At 44.2% G+C, this 8,445-nt stretch overlaps 1 non-coding gene across 1 annotated transcript; it reads right to left on the bottom strand.

The window, feature by feature from the left end:
* Nucleotides 1-5,409: 5,409 nt before the first annotated feature.
* On the bottom strand, nt 5,410-5,483 carry TRNAI-AAU. The gene has a single exon. It is a non-coding gene; the product is annotated as a tRNA-Ile (tRNA).
* Between the last annotated feature and the right edge of the window lie 2,962 nt (nt 5,484-8,445).

The following is an 8,445-nucleotide window of genomic DNA, read 5'->3' on the forward strand; positions in this document are numbered from 1 at the left end:
TACACTTCAAAATGAAGAACATATCCATGAAGGTGGCAGACGCCCTTGCTTTTACAAATCCCCCTGAGGCAACCTTCCATTGCAACCCGTTTCCAGCGGGCTATGCTCGTGTCTTGGTTGATGAGGTGGTGGACCAATATTCGGGGCTAGAGCTTGACATTCCTGGAGGTGACGATGAGCACACACTGGGAGAGGCCAACCATCGTATCATCCTATGGAGAAAGGATTGCATCATCTTTCGAAGGCCACCGACACCGCGTCATCCGACTCCTCGTCGAAGTCCGCCACCAAGTCAGCAGACTCCCGCTCCTCCAAGTCCACCAATGCGTCAGGCCACTCCTCCTCCAAGTCCGGCACAGCTTCAGGCCACTCCTCCTCCTCCAAGTCCGGCAAAGCGTCATGCCACTCCTCCTCCAAGTCCGGCACAGCTTCAGGCCACTCCTCCTCCAAGTCCGGCACAGCTTCAGGCCACTCCTCCTCCTCCTCTAACTCAGCCACGTCAGCCGTCTTCGCCGCCTCAGCAATCACGGAAGAGAGCTGCCTCAGCTAAGGTGCGTAGCGGTACAAGTCGAGGTAGTACTGGAGGTACAGGCGGAGGCAAGCGATTTCAATATGGTTCAAGCCTCGCGCCTCTTCCGCAGAGGCCTTAGGACAAGCCCGAGGAGGAAAATGTAGCCATATCGAAGGCCGAGGTGGAAACCCATTTTGCACCGAAACCGCCACCGCCGCCAAGGGAGAAAGTGCCTGAGGAAAAGATTGACCACTTCATTCGTATGGCTAGAGCACCAGCTCCCAAGCCTGTTGACACAGACTATGAGCGCCACATCAAGAAGTTAAATCGAGCATGTCTACAGAAAGAGGTGAGCTCGAGCTCGAGCAAATCAGCTAGCAAAAGGAGCGGTAAAACCGTTCCCCAGCTAGGAGAACAGGCGGCGCAATCAATCCCCCCGCTTGTTGTGCCAACAACACATGAGAGTAGGCGCTCCCAATATTATTGTGGGCAAACCGTTAATGTTTCCCGGGCTGGGCGATGTGGTAATAACCGAGGAGCATATTGAGCGGGCTGAAATGCTCATGATCACTGTTGGACAACTCCTCGATATCGAGCCCATGTCTCCGACTAGAGAGTAGGAAATAAAACGGAAATATGTCCGGGGCCAACCTTTGGTCAAGCCAGACGAGGTCAAGAAGCTCCCAACGAGAATGTATGAATTGCATCAATGATACATGGACATTACCAAGATTTCCAATCGAGAGTCCCTCATGGTGAATGTCAAGAAGGATCATTACTACCATGAGAAAGCTATGTCCGTTGAGTATTCAGAACTATTTCAGCTATACAATCAAGACGCACTCGACAAATCTATCGTCAGTTGCTATTGTCTGTAAGTGATTTCTTTCTGTAATTTAAGTCTCAAGCTAGTTGTAGTGATCATTTTGATCAATCATTACCTGTATAATTATCCTCACTATATTCTTTTCTATGGTATTATGCAGGATGAAGATTTATGAAATGAAAAAAGGTGGACGCTATGGCATTGGGTCGACCCAAATACCATTAATGAATACACATGGAAATTAGATCCATATTACGAAAAAAGTGTAGACGAAAGCATGCTAGAGTTCTTCAAGCGCCTCAAATACAATAAAGATATACTACTTCCTTACAACTTCGAGTGAGTCACACTGTCTTGTACTACAAATTCTATTTTTGCCTACTAGCTAGCTACATGTTTTTGCTTACATATGCCCGCTTAATTAAGACACGCAAAGGTGTGTGCATGCAGATTTCACTGTATCTTGTTAATCATTAAAGTTGATGAAGGAACAGTTGAAGTACTAGACCCACTACTTAAGAAACCAGCTAACTACACCATCGTGAAGGGGATAGTCAACAGGTAATTTCAATCATTATTAACTATATCTCGGCCTATTTAATTAGTTCGTCATTTCCTGATAACAACTATTTAATAACCCATTTATTCATTTTCTTTGTCGGCGGGCAAGGCTTGGTCAAAGTTCATCAGCGTCACTCCAGGCCAATGGAAACCAAATCTGAAATGGTATCGACCCAGGTAAGTAATTAAGTAGTACTAGCTAGCTACCATCTCTTTAATTATCATGCTTGATTAATTATTATCTGATCAAATTCCATTCTCGTAAAGGCCTTGAAGCAGGCGCCGGGGAATAATCTGTGTGCATACTACGTTTGCGAGAACATTCGCATGATGGCGTCCGAAAGGAGCAGATCTCAAAGACAGGAGTGGGTACGTTTGTCAGAATACTATTCACAATTTTTACACCATTATCGATATCTAGTCACACAACTAATACACATGCATATTGATCTCCTTCTTAACAGTTCAAAGAGGTGCGGAAGAAGCTCCTACCCGAGGACCGCATAGAAGCAATTCAAGAGGAAATAGCGGGATTTTTGCTCGACCAGGTCATAGATCCCAAAGGAGAATACTATTACCCGCTATCGTCCCCATGAACCACTTCCAATTGTTATCGTGCTCCGAAGGCACCAATTAGAAGAAATTGTATAGCTAGCTAATTGTATATATATATATATATGATCGGTTCTACTAGAAATTCTATTTATATATATGCATAACGTGTACAATATGTAGTATCGTAAAATACCAGCAAACGAGAAAGAATTAAATGGAAAACACAAAACTAAATGAAAAAGAAATCATAAACCCAAAAACCCACAACCTTTTAATACCGGTTGGTGTCACCAACCGGTACTAAAGGGCTCCCTGCCCCCGGAGCTGGCTCGTGCCACGTGGTTGCCCTTTAGCACCTATTCGTGCTGAGCCGGTACTAAGGGGGGGGGCTTTAGTGCCCACACTTTAGTGCCGGTTACCGAACCGGCACTAAAGGGTCTTACGAACCGGTGCTATTGCCCGGTTCTGCACTAGTGTACCCACGACCACAAGGGGTTAGGCTCCGGCAACGCGGAATTCATTAACCTCTCATTCAATGATGAGTAGTTTTAGCTTAGTTTAGCTTTAATCTAGGAGCAGTATTGTGTAATTAAGGTACTTTTATGTTTAATGCAGGAAATATTGTATCCTTAAGCAGTAAGTTATGTAAATCTAGTTTTAATTTGTGTTTTAATTAATATTTGCGCAAATTTTAGCATTCGAGGAGTTAAGAATATGGGGGCAGAGGTAGATGCAAAAAGCTTAAATTTGAGGAGTTAAGTTTTAGGGAATCATTTGAGGGGTAAAGCATAGGAGAAGAGCTAGAGATACTCTTAGCTAGTGAGTAGCCCCCTCAAGTACGGAGGTCGTCTGCAGGTGATCTTGATCTTGTGGAAGTAACTACAACTGGATATGTTGTTTTGCTTGAGACTCACACTTGCACTGTTTTGTTCGGCGGAAAAATTGCACTCAACCGTACTATAAGTTTCGGCCCACGTGCCCTGCCGGGTGAAGAGCTAAAGACGTTCTTTCTTTGCTTTGATAATATGCTCTTCTTTAATTTACCATCTTGAACATTTACCCTTTTTATTTACTTTAAGTTATTTTCATGTTGCTGGTTGGATAATGATCAGTATTCTGATCGATTTTGTTGGAGGTGATAACTGATTAACCAGAGTATTTGCTACCGAAACAGGCCCTAAGTAGATGCTCTCCTTTGAGCACCACCTTTCATCTCATGTTCACCCCCACCCGTCACTGCCTCCCAATTTCTTTGCGGACTATGTTTCCCTATTGAAGGGTCGCATCTCCTCTTCATCCTACTCTTTCAAGCGGAATTAACTAAATGCGCGAGGACATTAAAATGTTTGCTATCACTGAGAAAAAATGATAAGCAATGATAAAATAATCTCCGACCAAAAGCCACCAAGCAAAATCTTATCCAAGGACATCAAAGAACACTTCAACCACACACAAAATCATTCAATAGCTGCTAGCGAATACGATATCTACAACAACAAAATCATCGATGATATATATGAAGGCATTTTAACATCGAAGTACCTTGAAAAAGGATACCCGGCACACCATAAGAAAATATCTCTCCAGTAAAATATTGTTTGACGGCATAAAACGGTTTGCGAACACACAAGAAATGAACAAAAAATAGTTATCTGTGAAATTATCCCGGCTGAGAAAGCGAGTCCACCAAACATAACAACCATGAAATATGGGAAAGTTGCTCGAGGAGATCACATTCTCGGAACAAAAGCATTTCAGAGAACAACATAAAGTATGTGCTAACACGAGAGAAATATGTAAAGAAAACATAAAATATGTGATAATATCCCATCACTTAGAAACCAGTTTATGCAGCAATGCGGAAACACACGAGGACAACAATTGTGGTAGACGCCCAAAATTACTTTACATGGTAGCATGCCACAGATGTGTGCGTAGTATGACATGGACGAGTGTACGATATTGTTAAAACAATGTATGCAACCAAAAAAGTTCATATAACTAGCATCTTATTTTAAAAGATGGCTTGGACTTGATGTTGTTTGAATGCATGCCATGTCAATAAAGGTGGTGCAATTTGCTCATAATTGCTTCCTGTTGAAAGATTTGATGTTTGGTTTTATAAAGAAGCTTGTTGTGACTCTGATGAATATAAGAACTTGTACGAAATTGTAGACCAGAGACCAACATTTGCTCTGTTGAATAGGTTAACCAAGCTGTGTGGTTTTTTTTTTTTTGCTTTGAAGTCTGTGTCATTTTGACATATGATATATCATGTTTATCTACTTATTGGAGATTAGTGTTCTTTGTATAATGATTGGATCCTTCTAGGCTGTTGAGCAAAAACAAGCATTGGATTGTTTCTGAGGTTCTTCACAGAGCTAAGATGTGGAAAATTCTTGTAAGATTAGAGGATTTGCCTGTTTTGTAAGCGTTGAGTACAAAATGGTGACGAAAGAAAAAAAATTGATCTCAGAAAAGTGGAACAGTTGATATAAAGAAGCGTTGAGTTACAGATGTGTTGAGCCAGCTATATAGTGCATTTGAGCTTATACTCCCTCCGTTCCTAAATATAAGTCTTTTTAGACATTTCAAATAAACTATAATATACCGATGTATGTAGACATATTTTTATAGTGTAAATTTATTTATTTTGCTTCATATATAGTCACTTGTTGAAATCTCTAGAAAAACTTATATTTGTGAATGGAGGGAGTACTAAAAGGTTGCATGATTTTCCAGCATCTACGGTGAAAGCCACTGCAAGATTAGTGGGTCTGCATGTCTTCTAAATAGTTTGGACACACTAATCATCGAGGTTTCATGGTGTAGTTGGTTATCACGTCCTTCTAACACACTGAAGTTCTCCGGTTCAAACCCGGGCGAAGCCACTCTTGATTTTTGTTTTTTTTCTCGCGTTTTCCATTGTGTAGAAAAGAAAAAGAAAAAAACAAATTGGCCCATACATGTCTCGAACCTGTGACCTTCGCGTTATTAGCACGACGCTCTAACCAGCTGAGCTAATAGGCCTTTTTCTATGTCAATGGTCGGGTCTCAATGCTCTGGTTCGCTCGTCGAACTCGCCCTCGGTGCTCTAGTTCGTGCCCGTGATCGGGTCGAGGCAGACAACTTTCCATGCTTCGGCGAGGCATTTCTCCTTCTTGGACGCCCACTTGATGCGCGGCTCGTCGGAACTGGCCGCCTACTTCTTCTTCTTGCTCCTCCTCCTCCTCTTCGTCCTCCTCCTCCTGCTCCTCCTCCTCCTCTTCGTCCTCCTCCTCCTGCTCCTCCTCGCCGTAGACGTAGCCGAGCTCGCCTTCCATGCCGCCACTCAGATCCACGGTGTCGTCCGGGGTGGCGAACCTGGGAGACATGGCGGCCGCGGCCAAGCCTGTCGCGATGATGTCATCCATGTCGGCCTCAGTCTCGTCGGTGTCGCCGAGGTGTGAGAAGGGCAGCGCGCCACGGCGGAGAGGGGGCGTCGAGGAGGACGTGTAGGCGGGTGGCGAGTAGTTGTATGGAGGGTACTGCATGCCGGTGAAGGCGGGCGAGGGCGTCCGCTGGGCCGGTTGTCCATGGGGGAAGGCGACGTTAGGGTTAAACCCACCGTGCGCGTCCCCGTCGGCGTAGCCCGATGAGGGCGTGCATCCCCATGGCTGCGGCGACGGATAACCAACGCCTTGCTGGCCCCAGGGCGCGTACTGGGCGTGGCTGCCGAGTGGATTCATCATCCCCGCGCGAGTCGCCTCGGCCTCGGCTTGGTCCGCCGAAGCTGCCGCCGCACGCGCCGCGTTGTCACGGGCCTTCTTGGCGATCGCCCTATTCCGCCGGTCGGCGGTGACATCCTCCCGTCGCTGAACTTCCACCCTCCACTCGGCGTTTGTCATGCCCAGTGGCTTGGACGGCGGCGCCCTCGGCTTCCTCTGCTTTGGCTGGGCGATGGGGGCGGTCGCGGTTGCCGCGGCGCGGGGGGCGACGTACTTCTTCGGTGGCATGGCGGCGGAGGCGAGCGGGAGATTGGCGGGAGGGATGGAGAGAATGGGAGGGAAGTAGGGGGAAAGCGGGATGAAAAGGCGGGAAGAGGCGCTCGACTCGCCGACAGGGCGGACCCACGTGACCTTTTCGCTTGTGCCGGTGCCCCCAGGCGCCCCGCAGGGCGTCGGGTTCGGCCTGGGTCCGCCGGCACCAGTTTCGGCCCGAGCCGGCGAAAAACGGGCGTCTGGGGATGCGGCTGGGCCATTTTTTCGGCGCCGGCGAGGCAAAAACGCATGAGGAGGGCCTGTTGGGGGCGCGGCTGGAGATGCTCTAATGTTCACCTCTTGAAGCAAACAAGAACACGGAAGAACAAGTTGCTAACATTGAATGATATTTTTTATATACTTAGCTAAGATGATTTGAGTGTAGGGCAGACTTTTGAAACTACACAATGCATACAGTAACTAGTAATCCTCTGCGGTCTATATTTAGGCCTTATCCAAGAAAAAAAAGGAATTCCAAACCTCAGGGTACCCAGACTCGACCCCAAACATGAAGCTTACTAGATTTGATTATAGAACATGGTAGCGAAATCAGAAAATATGAAACCTACCATGGTGTCACAATGTCATCTCTAAAGGGTGTGCTGAAATTTTGAGAAGGTTTTCACAAAAGTTGCAACGTACACTGCTCAGAAACCGAAAGAATCATGGTTTCGAGAGGGAATTGGTCAGGTTTTAAGGCCAAGAGTCGGTGGCTTCGTCGGTTGACCTGGATTTCTTTTATACGCCCAACATGCACCATCACATATTTCATGCCAAATTTTGGTATCTTTCCGGTTTTGGTTGCTATATTTAGGCCATTAACTGCACTTATGGGCTTTAAAATATATAATTCAAGTTTTAACAAATAGTGCGTGAAAAAGTTAGCAAAAGTGGGTTGAAAAAAGAAGACATGTTTGGGGTGATATAATCCATGGTAGACATCATCACCGGACGCAAGGCGACCTCCTATTACCGAGCTGGTGCGCTCCTCCCTCTGTATCCATTGCAAGTCGCCCCCCCCCCCAATCCGGGCTCTTGCTGCTCCGTGAGGCGTTGTCTCCGTCACGACTAATGTTGGAAATATGCTCTAGATGCAATAATAAATGTTATTATTTATTTCCATGTTTGTAAGTCATTCATATTTCTATGCTAGAATTGATATGGCACTTGAATGTGAGATTCCAAGGAAAACTCATATGCATGTGTAGAAACATAAACACAAAGTAGGTTCGTAGTCTCACCTCTCCATAGTGGGAGATTACACAGTTCAAACAATTAGGAATTTTTCTGAACGTAAAATAAACGAAGAAAAATCTTTGAATTCAAGAACAACTACTGATTACTAAACTCTGATTTTGCCTTTTTTGTTATAAAAAATAATTATTATTTATTAAACTAAAAAACTAACTACTGCTTATTGGAAATTATTTCTTAGTCTGAATCATACTAGATTTTCGTGATATAATATAATTTCTAACTATATACAACTTATACACAGAAAATTTACCTTGATCTTTTTTTCCTCTTGAATCCTTTAGTTTTAGTTAGCTCATGAAAAATTTAAATTTCTAACTATATACAACTTATACACAGAAAATTTACCTTGATCTTTTTTTCCTCTTGAATCCTTTAGTTTTAGTTAGCTCATGAAAAATTTAAAACTATTAATTTAGTATTATCCATAATGGATTTATCTAGACCAATATATTAGATTTTTATGCTATTTGGGGGATTTCTTCTTCTACTAGGGGGTTTACCAGTAGTATTAGTTACCGACCCTATTTATTCTGCCTTTTCGTTGGGATTAGTTCTTGTTTATATATCCGTATTCCATTTTATTATTTAATTCATACTTTGTAGCTGTCGCACAACTTCTTATTTATGTGGGAGCCATAAATGTCGCAATCATATTCACCATAATGTTCATAAATCGCTCAGAATGGTCTGAAGATAAGAATCGTTGGACTATTGGA

The sequence above is a fragment of the Triticum urartu genome, chromosome 3, assembly GCF_003073215.2.
Source record: "Triticum urartu cultivar G1812 chromosome 3, Tu2.1, whole genome shotgun sequence".
Classification (NCBI taxonomy): Eukaryota; Viridiplantae; Streptophyta; class Magnoliopsida; order Poales; family Poaceae; genus Triticum; species Triticum urartu.